Source organism: Equus asinus, chromosome 29 (assembly GCF_041296235.1).
Source record: "Equus asinus isolate D_3611 breed Donkey chromosome 29, EquAss-T2T_v2, whole genome shotgun sequence".
Classification (NCBI taxonomy): domain Eukaryota; kingdom Metazoa; phylum Chordata; class Mammalia; order Perissodactyla; family Equidae; genus Equus; species Equus asinus.
In genome coordinates, this window is record NC_091818.1 from 19020665 (window position 1) to 19039014 (window position 18350).

The 18350-nt window shown below is 39.4% G+C and overlaps 1 long non-coding RNA gene across 1 annotated transcript in view; it reads left to right on the forward strand.

The window, feature by feature from the left end:
- Window positions 1-17893, forward strand: part of LOC123282110 (uncharacterized) — a 40826-nt gene extending 22933 nt beyond the window's left edge. Inside the window, exons 2-3 of the long non-coding RNA XR_011499296.1 lie at window positions 4102-4191; window positions 17851-17893. This is a non-coding gene — a long non-coding RNA (uncharacterized lncRNA). The remainder of the gene's footprint in view (window positions 1-4101; window positions 4192-17850) is intronic.
- The last annotated feature ends 457 nt before the right edge of the window (window positions 17894-18350 follow it).

Here is an 18350-nt window from a genome sequence, read left to right on the forward strand (position 1 = left end):
TTTCACTGTTGTACTTGAATAATTTTTATACGATTTTTAAAAATCTCCATTGCAGTATAGCAACTGTTACTTATTAGGTACTATTTTTACCTATTTCATCAATTGATTTATTTCTGTTACAGTGTCCTACAGTTGTTGGGCAAGGCATTATGTGAACTAATAAATAGCACCTCAGGAAATCATGCTCTTGACCTAAAAAAATGACTGGATATTTTGAGTTAGCAAGCGTGTTGAACAAATAAAATTTTAAGAGGTACTTTTTCAAGTAAATGCTTTCTCAAATAATTTTTCAATTTCAAATTAATATATTGTTCTGTGGCTCCAGATACTAGTCTGCGCCTGCATTTATCAATACATGTTAAATATATATAGTTTTTAAAAAATGAAATCTGATCATAACATATATTATTTTGTGACTTATTTTTATACCTAAAATGTATGTTTGAAGTTATTCTATTTATTTATTTTTATACAGTAAATGTCACAATGTATTCAAACTCACAAGACTGTAGAGTGGAAAGCAAATCCCTCTTTACCCTTTCCTTCCCCCATCTCTACTTCCCAGGATTAAGCATGTGAACAGATTGCTTTTTGTATCATTCCATACATTCTTAATGTGTATGCTAGTGTGATGTTTTATTTGTTTTTTACAGAGTTTGACTTCATACTCCTCTGAAACTTTATTTTTTTATCAGTATTGTTTCAGCATATTTACATATTTGCATATCAGTGCATAAATATCTACATCATTCTTTTAAATCTAGATAATGCCTTATCATTCTTTTTAATAATATCTTAATTATAAGATTATAATAATTATGTATAATTATATATAATAATGATTATATATAATTAATCTTAATTATAATATTGTATAATATTCCAGGATAGGGAAGTTTTACAATTTATTTAGCCTTTCTCCTACTAATAGCTATTTAGATTATTTCCAGTTTTTTTATGATTACAAAAATTTTAAAACAAACTTGTATGTGTGCATGTGTATCTTTAGGTATTTGAGAGGCTATATGTATAGGAATTGCTGGGTTAAGAGTCAAAATATTTTTTTATATTGAAAGTAACTTGAACCATACTTTACTTTTGTGAATAGTCATTAAGAATTGGATACTGCATCATATCAAGAAAACTAATTTTGTCGAGAATAAAAGTAAGGCACCAAAATGGGAATCAATGAGTCTTTTAAGGCAGGTAGAATATATTAAATGTTAGTAGTGTAGGGTTTTAGTGGAAAGGAAGACATATGGGAGATATTTGCTGCTGCCCCAAGCCCACAGCCCTAGGGCCTATTTAAATGTCAGGTAGAGAATGGACAAACAACTTAAACAAAACTACAACCAGTCTTCACAGAGAGAAATTGCAATACAATGTAATTAAGGCACCAATTTATAATACTAATAGCCAAGAAAAATATTTCAGTTAGATTCCTTAAAATTAAAAAGTCTCCTCAGGACTAGGCCACATTTACTCTGAAAAGCCATCATCCTTGAGTCATGCTGTTCTAAGAATTGAGGATTTTTCCTAATGGAGTGTTGTTGATCATTCAAGTCTGTACCTACTGCTGGTAGCGATTCTCAGTTTAACACCAGGAATTGAAGACATCACAGCCTCTTAGAAATGAAGCACTGGACACTGTGTGTATTAATGTGCTCTAAAAATAGTTGAATTTATAAAGGAACAGTTTCTTCTTTACAGCTGGAAAATTAGTATCTTGGTTCTTTGTTATTTATTTACACCAAGCATCAAAATAAGATCTTTCTTTGCCATAATACCACATTGTTAATAGTAAGAGGACAGGAGACATGGTGGAAATCTAAATACCCGAATGATTTCTAGCCTTTGTGGATAATCGTAGCTAATATTTGAGTGCTTATTATGTGTTTGGTGCACTTACAAGTGTCCAGTTTGTATTACTACCTGTCGTAACAGCCCTGTTGGGTGGATGGTACAGTAAGCGTCATTTTACAGCTTGGGAATAGGAAATGTAGAAATGCTAATAAGCAAGGTAGCAGCTGGTAAGTAGTAGAGCCCATGTTCAATCCCAGATAATATGGCTACAGAGCCCCTACCCTTAACCATTTCACTAGGGCTGGAGCTTCACTTGGTTCTGAATTTGTGAAACCCAGGGTTCCACACCTTTTCTGTCTTCACCCCCTTCGGAGCACACAGTGTTGTTTGGTCATAAGATTTCCCCCTGCCATTGGGAAGAGGAGCTGGACAAGGGCAGATCTTTCTATGTATGTATCATTTGTAAGAAGGATGTCTTAACCTTGTCTTGCCTTGTAATTTTTTGCTAAAAGCCAGGTATGATACACCTGGTAATAGGAACTGAGGCAGTCAGGCTTTTAGCGTGAGGTGTTATGTTAATTTGGCCAGGAGCTGAGCTATGTTTCATGTTTGCTGGAGCTGTGTCAGAGGCTTCGGTTTTCTCTGAAGTTTTCTGTTTTTGTGTGTGGTTTTTTGGTGGGTTTTTTTTCCCCTCCCAGTTGTCTTTATGTTTCCCTAAGAACTCCTTCCTAAATAGATTCTGTGTCTTGCTGCCCTCTCAGTTGTAAACCAGTGTTATTATCCTAGAGCCTTGTTGATGTGCTGGTAAGGTGGGGGGATGGGGGCTGGGAGGGAGTGTTCTGTAATCTTATGATTAAATCTCTACCTCTTCTCATAGGAAACCATGCAGCTGTGTACTGTAGACAAGATGGTATCTGAAGGAGTTGACAACACTTTTCAGTCATGCACATAAAATGTGGTGGTGCCTGATAGGCTGGCAGGCCTGGCTATTCCCAGTGGGCACAGCAGTGCCCAGGGGATGTGGTGATAAGTAGTGGAGGGGGTACTTAGAGCAAAGAAAGGATTAAAACCACGAATGATGATGAATTTTCCTCATTTACTCCCCCTTCTTGGTGAAAATTGACTAGATTTGTTAGTGAGCTCACATGAGACAGCCTTGGGGACTCGCAGAAACACCTGGGGCAGGTTTGTAGAGACCTAGCATATCGTACTAGCAAGTGGCAGAAAGATCCACTGAAATCTGAATTACCTTAGTTAGCTATAGGTAAATTTTTATTTTAGTATTAAAAACCATAACCTTTAAAATAAGAGCTATTAAATATTCTCTTATTTTTGTGTCTGTATTTTTGCTACCTTAGTTGCCATTAATCCAGTTCTTTGATTTGATCACAAATTGACAAAGTTGTTTAATTATCTTGGTTCAGAGCTCAGATCTGCATAGGAGCCAGTGTAGAAGAGAGCCAAGGATACTCTACCAGATCTTGGAGTTTCAAATGCAAGCACAGGAAGTATCATCTTTCAAAGCTCTTAGCTCAGTGGGGAGTAGGAAGGGTTGAAGTTTTGTCGTTTCTTTTCTGCCCCTTCCCTAAGCTCGGTCCCTCCTCAATATCCTATGGTCTTGTTAAAGGCAAAGGATATTCAAAATGTGATGTTGGTAAACAGTGTCTGCAACTATGCTTCCTTAGTTTCTCCTTTTTGAAAGTTTCTATCCTTTGTTCCAAAATAATTGTGCTTTTTCATGATTGTTAAGTTAGGAACTCAGTGGCTATGTGTGGTTGCCTCCCCAGCAACCATTATTACCAGAGTTCCCACGCTGTACTGATGTGCCCTGGGGCACCAGAGAGAACTCACAGAAGGCATGTGAGATATTTTAAATTTTCGAGAGAAACACTGTAACATTTGTTGGATAGTACATTAAGTTGTTTGGACCTGACTACTTAATTAAAGGAGTAAAAAGGACCTGTTGAATATTTCTTTTGACCTGGAGCCACCGTGAAATTCTTGAAGCCCTAAGGGCAGGTGAAAAGAGGAAGTTTGAGCACCTCTGCATTACGTACTTCTCAACAATTCTTATTTCTCTTTGGGGATCCACGTGGATCTGAGATATTGAATTCTCCCCCAAATTCAAGGCATGGAGTACATGATCAAGCTAAATTAATCAATGCAATCTACACTCTGGGCCTCGTTAAGAAGTGAACATGTTTCCCAAATCAGCCTAATCAGGATAAATCTCAGGTCTCTTGCTTGGAATACCTGAACAATTTCAATCTCAATCTCCCTCTATTTCTCTGTCCCTAGCTGAGAAAGCAGGTAGCCACTGGAGCTGTTGACAACCATCTTTTGAGCACAATGAGAGCCAGCCTTTGGATGAAGTTGACACTGCAGAAGGTAGAGTGGAGAGACTGAAAGAAACTGAATGCTTGGTAACATTCTTGAGCCACTGGATCAAGCGCTCCCTGAAGCCTGCTACTTCTTTTCCTTTATGTATATTCCTCTAAAAATTATTGTTTAAGTTTACATCAGTTGTCTTTTAATTTTGATTCCCAGTTGTTCTTGTTATATTCTATTTATTAGTCAGGTATAGTATTACAAATATCTTTAATTTTTCTTGCCTTATTGAACTAACTAGAATCTCCAATACAGTGTTGAATAGAAATGATAGTATTGGACATCCTTGTCTCATTTTCAGTATCAGGGAGAGAGCTTTCAATAGTTCGCCATTACAGTTGCTGTAAATTTTGGGGTTTTTTGGTAAATACTCATTCATCAATTTAGTGAAATTCCCTTTTATTCCTTGTTGCCAAGAGTTTATATCATGAGTGAGTATTGAATTTTATCTGTTGGGGAAGCAGCCGTCACTGGACCTGCTGCCCCTCCTGGATTGCCCAATCAGTGCTCTAGGCCTGGAACATTCCCCTATCTGGAAGCTGGATTCCAAGCTGTCGCTTGGACCTAGATTCTTCTTTCTTATTAAAGAAACCTTTCCACTGTTCTGGGTACACAGTGAACTTCCTTGTGTGTCATATGGCACCTGGATAACCCCACCAATATCTCCGACCCCTCCCTGGGAAGGAAACGAGGTCTTCACCTACGCAAAGAGGGGTGCGTGCAGTTGATAGCCCTGTGTTGGCTATTAGGATGGACATACTGGCCATGGGAGGTCAGCACAAACTACAGACACTGATCTTGCTGAGTATAGTCTCCTTTCTGTGAGTAAAGCATTATTCCAAGCAGCGCCTGATGTGTCAAGTCCTCAGTGACTCCCAACCTGTAGATGGTGCAGTGGGCCAGAGTCTGTGGGCTCCTACCTCTGGTGATTGGCACTGTTAGGATCTTTCCTGTCCTCCACTCAGTGGGAATCTTTACTGGGGATTGGTAGCTGGATCTTCCTGTTCAACATTATCAGATGCTTTTTCTGAATCTATTGAAATTACAATATCATTTTGTTCTCCTTTTTCCTCTGTAGTGAGGTAAATTACATGAACTGATTTTTAAGTACTACCCTTGCATTCCTGTAATAAACTCCACTTAGAATGTATTATAATTTTTACATATAGCTGAATTTGACTTGCTATTATGTGGTTTAGGAGTTTTGCATCCACGTTTAACCTGTGTCCTTATATATAAAATGTATCTCTCATAATTGGAATAGAGTTGAATTGTCTTTGTTTTTACCTGCTCTGACAATCTTAGGCTTTTACTTAGAATACTTAGTCCATTTACATTTATTGTAAGTACTGACGTTGTTGGGTTTAAATCTATCCTCTTCCTATTTTTTTCTATTTGACTTACCTTATTTATGATGTTCTTTCTCTCCCTTTCTTGCCTACTGTTGTATTAGTCAGTGTTTTATTATTTTGTTTCTGTATGTTAACTTGTTAGTTAGTCATTCTTTAGCTCTTCTTTAGTGACTATCCTAGAGATTGCAGTTTATATCCTTGATTTATTCCAAGCTAATATGAATTATTACTTTTAAAACTTCCCAGGTAATGCTGGTAACTTTTTAATTCTATTTCTCCTTCTCCTGCGTTTTTACTTGTTCTTATATGCATTTTAGTTCTTCATATAGTTTAAACTCTGTAAGACATTATCATCATCATCGTAATCATCACTATCATCATTTTGCACAGTCAGCGTTTAATTATATTTACTTAAAATGTTGACCCTTTCTCAAACTCTTCATGACTTACTGATATTTGGTGTTTTCATCTGTGATTATTTTCCTTCTCTTGGTCTACTGGAAACAAATTATCTCAATGTCAGTTTTTCGTTTTCTAAAAAGCCTTTATATCACCACCACTTCTGAAGGACTTTGAGGGAGTACAGTTCTAGTTTGGCAGTTAGGATCTTGCGGCACTCTTAGTTAAGTCATACTATTGTTTTGTCGTTTCCGTTATTTCTCTTCAGAAGTTATCAAGCAATCTTCGATCCTCTTAAGGTAAAAATTTTCTCTGGCTGCTTTGAAGGGTTTTTTTCTTTTCTTTCCTTTCTTCCTTTCTTTCTTTTTTTTAGCAGTTTTATTCTGATGTGCTAGGAATATTTATATTTATCCTTTTTTGTATTTTTCCTTCTTGGGGTTTACAGAGCTTATTGATTTGTATTTTGATGTCTTTCATCTTTTGGAATAGTCATCTTTATCTCTTTGAATATTGCTTCAGTTTTAGTCTCTCTTCCTGCTCCTCCTGGGACTCCAATTACATGTTTTTTGGACCTTTTCACTGTGCGTCACATGTATTTCATATTCATATCTCCCACTCATTTTTCACTCTGTTCTTTAGTATTGATGTTTCACATTGACCTGCTTTGAGCTAACTCTTCCTTTAGTCTCTTGTATATAATCTGTTGTTAAATCCATATGTTGAGTTTTTAATTTCAGTTATTGCTTTTTCAATATTTTAGTATATTTGTCCTTTTCTTCTGTTTCATTGAGCATGTTAATCATAATTATTTCGAAGTTCTTTTCTGCGAAGTCCAATCACCAAATCATATAGAAGTTTTTTTTATCTCTTGAGTTTTGGTTTTCTAATCGTTTTCTTGGCTACTAAGTAATTTTTGATTAATTCTAGACGTTATGAATTAAAAAATTACAGAGGCTCCAGATCATGTAATCTTTCTTCAGAGAGGATTCACCTTTTTCTCTGCTGGGCAGGTAGAGAGAAGACTGATCACCCTAAATCCAGTCAAGGACTAAGCTTTGTTCACAGGGGGTAAGGCTTCAATTACCTCTCCAGTGCATAGCTCTCCTGGGCTTCCAGATGGGGGCCTGCTGTGTTCACTGGAGCCTCTCCTTCTGTCTAGTCCTCCACTTTATTATTTTTTTTCTTTCCTCACTCAAAAACTCAGATCTTCTTTTTCTGGTCTTTTTGTCTTGGGTTCTTAGTTTCCCTTCTCATTCAGAATTCAAGAGCGATCCTGGGGAGAACCTACATGTGCCAGCTCTAGTGCTGTGTCTTCCCGTTATGACTTCGTTAAATTAACGTTTGCTAAGAGAAGCACGGGGTGCTGGATGGTGAGCCACAGTTCAACAAAGGACCATAAGAGAAATTGGAATAGAGAAGTTTATTACTCACAGGACCTGGAGGAAGTACATGGCATACCTCGAGGAGCCACACGGAGAGGAGAGGTCAAGTAAAGGTGCAAGCAGAGAGAGAGGCAGGACCTGGGTACGTGCCTTTATTAGTGTCTGTGGGCGGAGTGCTTTGGGGTTCCCAGGCTAAGGCCAGATCCGTCAGTTCAAACCAAAAAGAGCAGGGTTTTGATAAGCTCTAAAAGGTGCACAAGGAAGAAGGCCCTAGGGGGAAGGGGAGACTGCTGATCACAGGGCTGTTGGGGAAGTCGTATCAGGAACTCACAGTTGCGTGTGACTCCAGGGGCCATTATCTAGGGTATGTGCTTGCTTGGGGGGCTAGTGTCAGTTTAAGGTCCCTGTGGGCCACGTGGCCAAACAAAAGGTGTGCTGAGGCAGCACTGCCATGGAGTAGCTAAGCCAAACTCTCAGCAGTCCCTCTCAGTCGAGTACCAGCCCTGCAGATCTCTAATTTTGTTATCTCTAATGCTGCAAGACGACCCAAAACTCTGCTGGAGTTTCTCCCCAGTAGCCCTCTGTCCACACGTTCCCAGATTCTAGGATGCAGCATTGGCCAATTTTTCTAGAGAAAAAGCAGCTTCAGATTCTCAGCTCTTCTTCCCATGGTTGTCTCTTCTCCAGAATCTTCAGAAACTTGGCCTCACTTCTTCCTGGTTGCCTCAGTAGGTCCTTGATGCATTAAATAGATGTTTTGTGCATCTCATTCTCTGTTTTTTTCTCAGTGAGAGCACTGGTGTGCTCTAAAGTACTCCCTCATATCCTAAAATGGAGGTTGATTTTTTCACATTAAACCATGTTTTGAAGGATCCAAGTTTTCTATGTGTTGTTGAGTGAGGTCAAGTAACACTATTACTTAAATATTAAGCACTTTACGTCCAATAAGTTATATGTAATTTGGAAGGAGTCTGGAAGTAATTCTGACTTAAAGGAAATACTATCTTTTTAATGTTAGTAATCTAAACAAGGCCTTTCAAAAAATGTTTTTGAAATTACAAATAACATAAGAAAAGCTCTGTATGTTGCAGAAAGGAGGTGCTACAACATACAGAAACTGTGTTATTTCTTTTCTTCCATGCGATACCTCCTAGGATTAGGGACAGAGAAACATCTGACATTATCAGAAAGACATGGAATTCTGCTGACTCACAGAGACAGCCACATTTCTAATGACCAGTATCAGAACAGCAGAGTGAGAATTTTCTGTCCTTAGAAAGGAAAAGCCAAGGAGATAAAATGCCTCTAAATGAAGACCATATTGGCTCTGAAGGATAAGCTACTGGGATATAGACACCAAGCTAGAGTTAAGAATGAGTAATGAAGGTTAGGATGAGCTGTTTTTAGTACATGCAAACAGCTAGAGAACTACATGAGAGGTTTCCCATTTGCTATGAAGGTTATCTTTCTAAGTGTAATAGAATCCTGTGCCTCATATCGTTCCTATTCTTAATATCCCCAAACATGTCTTTATGTTTAAACTCAGGGTAATATAAGGCTCTGGACTTGCTAGCAGAAAAGGAGGAATTTGAGGCTGGTAAGTCATCAACTTAACATCCAGCCAGTCAGTTCTAGTCCACTGGCTTCTACAGACAGCCCCCATCACCGCTTCCCACTGCTTCTCCCAGTTACTGATCCTTCCTGAACATTTAGAAGCCTTTACAGCTTACTCTTCTGGCCTCGTCCTCCCTGCTGCCCTGTGGGGATGTACACTCTGGCTGCACAGACTGCTTGCAGTTCTGCAGATACGCCCTGTGTGTTGCATACCTCTCAGCCGCTGCTTATTGGGTCTGTCTCCCTGGAATGTACCCTCCCATTTTTCCCAGCCCCTGTGCTCTTCTGTTTCTACTCTTTCCGTCTGTGGTAACCTTACATATTTTTTAGTACTCTCTCCCATGCCTCTTTCTCTATTAAATATTTTTTCTATTCCCAGCCAGATGTGACCTGTTCTTCCTTTAAACTGTTATAACACTTTGCTTATGTCTCTCTTAGGACTTTTATTATGATCTTCCTTGAAGAAAAATTGTTTGTGTTCTTGTATTATTACTCTTATTAGACAATCAGCCCTTTGAGGAATAGAGCTGTGACTTTTTTTTTTAAATCTATAGTAGGGCCCACTAGAGTCTTACAAATACTAGTCAGTTAATAAATATTTGTCCAATTAAATATAGGTGACACATGGCCCTCAAAGGCAGTTCACAATATGGATGTTGCTTTCTTCTAGGCCAGCTGGAGCATATTTTTCTGACTCTTCACTTTTCTTTAAAGGCTCACCTGATTAGGTAAGACCCACCAGGACAATCTCTCTTTTGGTTACTCAAAGTCGACTTATTATTAACTTAGTCGTGGTAGTGATATCCCATCATTTACAGATTCCACCTGTATTCAGGGGAGGGGCACGAATGAAGATAACACAGGCCATTTTAGAATTCTGCCTACCATATCCCCCTGCCCTTTTCTGTATCTTTTTTGTATATCTCACCCAAAAGGTTGTCAAAATGTGATCCCTGGACTGTTAGTATCGGTGTCACTTAGCACATGTTAGCAATGCATGTTCTCAGGTCCCATTCCAGACCTACTGTATCAGAGATGCTGGGGGCCCAGCAGTCTGTGTTTTAATGGGCCCTGCTGGAGATTCTGATGCACACTCAAGGTGGAGAACTGCTGCCTCACTGGTCTTTTATTTTAGTGCTGTGCCATGAGTAATTCCCTCTATTCTCCACTTTGGTTAAAAGCAAAACAAAAACTAGCCTAACCATGTTCCACTAGCTGTCTTAATCCTCAGCTGATGAGGAACTGAGAAGGAACATCGATTCCCAAAGTGACCGTGCCAGGAACTCTCCCATGCTGACTATGACTCCCTGGCTGTCCACCCTTTCATTTTCTTCTCCTTCATGTTGTCATTTGCCTAGCAAGGGGAAATAGAGGAGTAATTCTGTATGTAAGCCAACTGAATTAATTGGGTGATTCTTTGCCCATTTCTTCCCACCCCTCTACTCACTTTTTAAAATCTGAATAATTGTCACGACTGTGGGTTTATTGTCCTTTTTGTTCTTATTGCTGCTGCTGCTATGTGGGAGTGAGTGGAGAAAGCTCATGTAATGGATGTGACATTTCCTAAGGTGATGGTAGTTGATTAACCTCAGACGTTAGCACTGAAATTATATCAACACATGTTCCAGAAGTGGAGATCTTGCTGCATTTAAGTAGAACCATGTTATGATAAGGAGCAGGGTATAAGATAACACTGTGTGTAGGATCTGCGTGTGTAGGAAGTGAAATCTAAGCACTCCATGTGTTTGCTCCATAGTCAAATCTATGGTATCGTTGAGTTGTTGAATAACTTAATTTCATTATACTTTAGTGAAATTTTAACCACATAAATTAATCTCCAACTAATCTCCAACCTGAAGTTTTCCAAATCCAGAAATATTTTACACAGCAAATATCTATATAAACTTCTCATATTTTATGAAAAACATCTTGCAGAATGGACTAAGAAGTATTTTTCTGTAAAGAGAGATCTTTGCCTTGACCTTCCTTCCCTTGCTTCTTCCTCCCCAAGGGGGGTTTCATGAGGGTAGGACTGCCCATGTCTTCTGGCCTGCTACTGAATCCTCAGCACCCACGTAGCAGATGGCGCTCAAATGTTTGTGGAATGAATGTACTTTTTCTATCACTTTATTAGAGAGATCTTCCCACGGTGGAAAAATAAAACTGACTGACTGGCCTGAACATCCGCTATGACATAGGAGGACCATTGGCTATTTTAATGAGAACCAATCATCCACTATGACATAGGAGGACCATTGGCTATTTTAATGAGAACCAATTCCCAGCAAGAATGTGGCCTGGGTTTCAGTCATAACTCAACTGTGTAGATTACTTGCTAACCAAGTTTACAAAATTTAATCCAAACTTCTCAATTTGTAACCAGAGATTTTCTAAAGTAGAAACGTATTCCACAGAGTGTGTCTCTGTATGGGTGTGTATCTAAAGGAAATACATTTTTATATGTTTTCTATATTCATGTTTATTTTCAATCATTAAACTAAAATCAATTAGTTTATGTGGTACATTTTGCAATAATTAGCCCCTACCAGGGTGTTGGCCGAAACAACCTCTCTGAGCCAGCTGGCCAGCAGGCAAAGAACAATGGTGAGGCAAAAGCTGGATGTAGGGAGCCAGGAGCAAAGAGAACGCTAGGAAAGAGTCTAGTCCTGCTCTTCCTTTCACAGGACAGGAACTGTGGCACAGGCCCAGAACTTCAGGGGAAGAAAGAGTACTCCAGACCAGGGCTACTTATGTTCCTAGAATTCTTATAAATACAATTAGAAATGATTAGAAAATAAATCACTATATAAATGGTGGAATAATCATCTTATAAATACAATTAGAAATGATTAGAAAATAAATCACTATATAAATGGTGGAATAATCAGTGTCTACACTTGCCTCATAGAAAAGCTAATGCATTTTTCTTCTTTTCACATGGTTTAAAGGGCTTCAAATTTCTGGTGCCATAAATAATGGTGGCACCAAAATGGCAACTTTTGCTTTAGAATGATCTGCCTGTGACCAGTAGTTTCCATAGTGTTGCACAAGCTTTCAAATATCAGACTGTGTTGGATGATTGGAAATGAGACCTTAAATATAATTTTACCCAGAAACTCAGAACATTTGGAAATTTATGTAGCACAGATAGTTATTAAAGTATAGAAGAAGGAAAGGAGTATTAATTCAGAGTCAAAACTTGCTTCCTATTAAGGAAAAAACGAAAAAGAACCCTATATTTCTAAGTAGCCATTTTCCCGGATCTTCCTTTGCCCCCAGGAATACCGTGCTCCCGCCTGGGAGTCCTGCTCACACACTGCGAAGAGCCTTCGGCCTCTTTGGAAATGTTCTTTTTCTCTCTCAAAATGTATCAGTTCTATTCTCTCTTTTAGGTAAATAGTTTCATGGATCTCCTTTCTAAGGCTCAAAGGAAAAAAAATATTTTTAGCAACTAGTTTCAAATCAATTACCAGTAAGTTTTTAAAAAATGCTTTATTTGCCTGCGTTAAATCTTTCCTTCCAAGTGCTTCCTGTTTGTACGTGTGCATGACCAGCGCAGGTCCCTGGAAGTCTGTCTGCTTTCCCAGTTTCTACTGAACACGTGAGCCTTTCCGCAGCTCCTCAGCTTTCAAGGCTTACTTCCTTTTCAACTTCTTTTTTCTAACTTATTTGCTCTTTCACTTTCCCCTCCTCACTTCTCTTCCTCTTATTGAATCTCTCTTATCCTTAATTCTTTTGCTTCTTCTCTCTCAGTTTTGGGGCATTAGAATTAGCTTCCTAAATTCAGGATTTTTTTTTTAAAGAGCAAAATTGTGATCTTTAACCCTCAGATTGGAATCACTCAACATGGTTCTCAAAGCAGCTGCTTAAAGTTAGTGACATCTCTGATGAAGTTGCCTTCTCGAGATGAGCCCTTTTTAAATGTGTTTGTTATTTTTATTTTTTCATTTGCAAGGTAGTACATGAGCATATTTACATATTTTGAGATTAAAAAACCTTAAAGCCAATACATCTGGAACTAATATAATGTTATATGTCAGTTACTTCTCAGCAACAACAAACAACCCTGTAAGTCTTGTTGAAAAACAACACTCCCCTTACTGTTTCTCTTTACCTCCCAAACCGACAACCCAGAGGCAGCCGAGTTCACTTCTTCTATGCCGAGTTCACTTCTTCTATGTGCTTTTCCACATTGTAATCAATATACTTAGGATACAGTTCCTTGGTTTATGAATTCTAGACAGTGTCAACTTGATACGATGGTAGGTGCGGCTGTGGTTGTCTTACCCCTCCCTCTCCACTCGGTCTCTCCCGTCTTCCCAGTAGAGTGAAATTTCCATTTTTGGCTCTATCAGCAGTCATTGTTTACGTTAGTAGGATGACATAAATCTTTTCTACTGCTCGTCCAGGTAGTACACTTTGTTTCCTTTTTCATACAAGTTTTTATTCTTCCTAGAACTAATAATTGCCTTGTTTATATTTTTATTTGCTTAGTTCCTGTGTATCTATCGCTATATATTTTTTTCCAATATTGTAACATATCTGTCAAACAACTGAAAAATAACTTTTCCCGAAAGCTAAACACAGCAAATCAATCAGTGCCATTTTCCGCTCTCTGGAGATTTCTCTCCCATGGCTTTCAATCTTCTTGTTCAAATGTGGGCTTGCTGTCCAGGGCTGCCGCACAGCTGTCCTTCTGGAACATCCTTTCGTTAACTCCTGGGAATTTCCTTAGTCTCCTAAATCCTCTGTTTCCTGTATCTCAAGTCTTCCTTTTTCTTCTTTTACTTCTGCTTTTTTGAGGAGCAGATTCTCCAGTAGTTTCCTGAGAAAGAGTACACATAGGAGGTAAAATTTTTGAGCCTGTGAATATCATAAAATATCAAAAATAATTGATAATTTGGGTGTAATGTTTTATGTTGGAAATAATTTTGCCTCAAACTTTTGAAGACAATTCTCCACCATTGTCTAGTTTTCTGTGCGGTTGTGGGGAAATCTGATGCTATTTGACACCTGACAGTTGCAAGCAATTTTTCTTTGCTTGTTTGTCCTTTTGGGGAAGATTTTAGAATCTTCACTTCTTTCTGATGTTATGAATTTCACTTATCCTGTGACTTGGTGTGGGTCTTGTTCATTGTGCTAGCCCCTTTCAATTTGGAAATTTTTATCTTTTAATTTTTGGGCATTTTGGGGGAATTATTTGTTTTTCCTTTCCCCCATGTATTTTCTCTGTTCTCTCTAGGACTTGTAAACAATTTCACTTTCTTTTTTTTTTTTTTTAAAGATTGGCACCTGAGCTAACTGTTGCCACTTTTTTTTGTCTGCTTTTTCTCCCCAAATCCCCCCAGTACATAGTTGCATATTTTTAGTTGTGGGTTCTAGTTGCGGCATGTGGGATGCCACCTCAGCGTGGCCTGTTCAGTGGTGCCGTGTCCGCGCCCAGGATCTGAACCGGTGAAACCCTGGGCCGCCGAAGCAGAGCGTGCAAACTTAACCACTGGGCCACGGGGCCGGCCCCACAATTTCACTTTCTAATCCCATCTTTATAGAGCTGTTTAGATCATAAGCCTCATTTATGGCAAATGGTTTTCATGGCCACCTATCATTTTGGAGGAAAAGGCAAAGGGGCCGAGATCAAGTGTAAATCTAAAGAATGATTTACCTTACTCCTACTCAGGGTTTTCCTATAGAAATCTTGCTTTTACAATATTTTTTTAAAGTAAAGCAATTCTTACTGGTTTTACTTCCTTTTATTGTTAGATGTTAATGCTTTTAAATCCCAAGAGTGTCGGCATGGTGGCTCTAAGTAGTAAAGGCTGCCATCACGGCTGCTGTGCATCAGCTTCCTCACTGTGAGACCCGGATCACAGGAGAGTCCACCCCTTAGTCCTGTTGTGAGTATTAAGTAAGGAAGAACACATGGAGTGCTTGCACCAAACACTGTACGTAAAAAAGTGCCCAATAAATGATAGTTACCTGTTTTTATCGTTATTTGTGATCCAATTTGTGTAGGACTAGTACTATCCCCATTTTACAGGTGTGGAAGCGAGGCTCAGAGAGGAAAAGTGCTTGTACAGGTGACTGAGCTAGCAAGTGGCAGAACTGGAACTGCCTTGTCTGGCTCTGAAGTCTGTGCTCCTTCTCTGCTGCTGCCCTCCCACTGAAGGTCTTCCTGTCTTTCCTTCCATATCCTTTTTTCTACCCCTGGGTACAACTTGCTCTCCCATTCTAAAACAATAGTGCGCAAGGTCAGTGTTGAATCACCAAACACTAGAGACTGTGGACTTCCTTGAAGACGTTCAAGGACCCCAGAGACAACACTCTGTCCCAAATACGTTAAACACTTGCTGTGTGGAGGAGGGACTGGAACAATGCATGTTCCACATATGCTATTCTGTGACGTCGTGGAAAGGCTAGGGTTTGTCTCACCTAAGGCTGTGATAATTTCCAGTTGGGGGTGCATTGAGAGCATTGCTCGCTGATGCGTGCAGCATGTGTAAAAACAAGGAAGAGATGGTGTCCTCTCCAGAAGAATTAAACTGATTGGCCATCCGCATTCTTTGTGACACTTTGCAAGAAGAAAAGTTTCCAATTGTGATTGTACAGGCAGTAAATACATTTTCCCGGTCAGTCCCTTAGAGTTCAGTCCCTTGAAGCTCTCCTGACATATCCTCCTATTGTGGCCAAAAGCTATGAGTGCTGAATACCTTCCAGATCCTCGCACGTCACCCTGCCCCCCAGCTCCATCCTGTGCCGAGGAGTGTGGAATGCTCAGCAGAGCTGGCTACAGTAGGTTTCACCTCTAATTTTGGAACTGGAAATGGTTTTTTTTTATAAACTTGGACATACTTTTGGACAGGTCCGTTGCATTAAACAGCCTTTGAACTAGAGATAATGTAAATTAGCTTGAGCTGAAAAAGATTATTGCCTTTCTCACCATTCAAAACCTCTTAAGATTTTTAACAAATGGAAAAAAGTACAAACACTGAAGGAGGGGATGGGCTGTGTTATTCTTGTGATTTTGAGCATATGTCCTAGAAAGGAAAATGCCCAGGACAATTTAAGATATTGAGACTATGAAAATACAGGAAACAAAAATATACAACAAAATTTTAAATACTAGTCAATCTGTTTCCTTACCTACCTCATACTTTTCTCCTTGAGAAGCCAGTTCCTCAGGCTGCTTTCACGTTTTTGACACTAATGAAACACCTAAGAGTCTGGAAGCTAACGAATCAGGCTGAAAGGAAGTACATCATTTCCACAATGTGTTCTAAGTCCTCTCATCTCAAGGTTACTGAGCATGGGCTGACCGGGTCAGCCACATTAAATAGTTGGGTCAGAACCAGAGGGAAGAGAAAGTGCTAACTTAGATTGGGTGCCTTCTAGGAGTCGTGCACATCTGGACCCTTCCATACATTTGTCACTGAATTCCTCAACTTAGTGAGGTAGTCATTTCTGTTCTCACTTTATAGGTGACGAAGCTAAGTAATTTAGAACTTGTCCAACGCTACGTAGCTTATAGAAGAGGAGCTGAGCTAGTCTTGTGTTGACTTTAAAATTTATGCTCTTTTTACTATATCATAATGCGTGTGCACTATGCACACACACAGCACTGTTGCAGACTAGCTGACCTTTGGAGAGGTGGTATAACATGGTTAGGAGGAAACAGGCATGGAGCCAGGCTGCCCCTGTTCAGATCCTGTCTCTGTTAGTTACTAGGTGTGTGGCAGTACACAAATGATTGGACCTAAGCTCTGCGACTCAGTTTCCTCATCTGTAAAATGGGAGAATATCAAACCTATGCCATGAAGTTATTGCGAAGTATGAGTTTTATATGAAAAATATTTTAAATAATGCTCACATAGAGGAAGGATTCAATAAACAAAATTATTTCTAAAAGTCCAGTATGGGGAGAGGAGTACTATAGATAACCCAAGTAGAGTGGTCATTGGAACACTGGTATTAAACAATCTCGTTTTTTCAGGCAATCTCATTTTTAATATGACTGATTACCATGTATATTTATTAATAAGAAAAGATGTTTATTTCGTATGATTTACACACTGATAAAGGTGGGCACACCTGTTGGTGGTAAGCCCAGTGCAAGTCTCAACAAGGCAACCCTACTGCTGTGGGAATTGGGGGGCGGGGCAGAATGGGCTCCTGGAGTGCCATATTCATAAAGACCTGTCATAGCAGTGGTTGAGAACTGACCCTCCTAACTGGAGGAGATTTTTGGCTGAAATGCACGCAGATTGATTTATTTTATTCTCAAAGTCATTATAACATGCATAGGTGAATATTTCTAAAGCCACTTAGTGGCAGTAATCTTTACACATAATCTTTTCATGGACCCCAAGATTTCTGCACCCAACCAAGGATACTTGGGTGCCTAGAAGTGGGACAGTAAAGAAGAAAGGAAGTAGGAGATTTGAGGAAGGAGAGGTGAGTGTGTGAAAGTCCAGAACAACCATTCTCAGAAGGCCTGAGCCAGGGAGCAAAGCATGCAGTGATTATGTCTCGTTCTCATCTCTGCACTGGCCCTGCTGCTCTTGGTGTGAATGCAGAAGGAAGACAGAGCCTGAGGATTGGGACCACATTATGAACATTGTGTAGCATACAAGGATATGGACTGGGGGTCATGGCACTTGGATTTCCAGCTCAGCCACTTGCTCTCTGTGAGATCTAGGCAAGCCATGTGAAATGTCTGGGCTTGTGCACATTAGGACAGTAACATCCGCAGTTCCTTTCACTTCTCATGTCCTATGGCTCTCTTCTATGGTTCTTTTGCTCTTTGAGCCTGGAATTAATCTGGTCAATCAAAGAAAGCATCTGGTTCTACAAAGATACACAGATGACAGTGTGAGAGTCAACAGCCACCCATCATCATTCTTAATCCCTTTTGTCAGTTCCAGGTGGTGTGTACTACCCCTGGGACAATTTGTCCCTCTCAGCCAGCTCAAAAGGACCATTGCCTTAGATGACACAGAAGATGGATGTTTTCACCTTGACCTTGTTGGCATATCTTCATTATTCCCACCCTTCCAACCGATACTCCTCTTCCTCCTCCCCACCTGAGGGGCAAGTGGAATCAAAGGCAAGTGGAGATCCTCAAGCAACCCCTTTTTACTGTAATTTATTAAATTAAACAATTGTTTCCCAAGGCGCTGTGACCTAAAGTCAGAAAACTAGCTGAGTCCCTCACAGGAAAATATAATATTAAGAAAAATGCAATCCCAAAGGTAGTCGGGGGAGAAAAAGAACTTTCCGTTTTGAATTCTAAATGTCAAACAGCCATTCTAGTTTTAATTGCAGGGCAAATAATCATTATTTGTTGAAATTCTTCTGCAAATAACAGTTTGTTAAGGCTTTTAAGGAGAAATTATTTGGAGAATGTATTTAACTCACT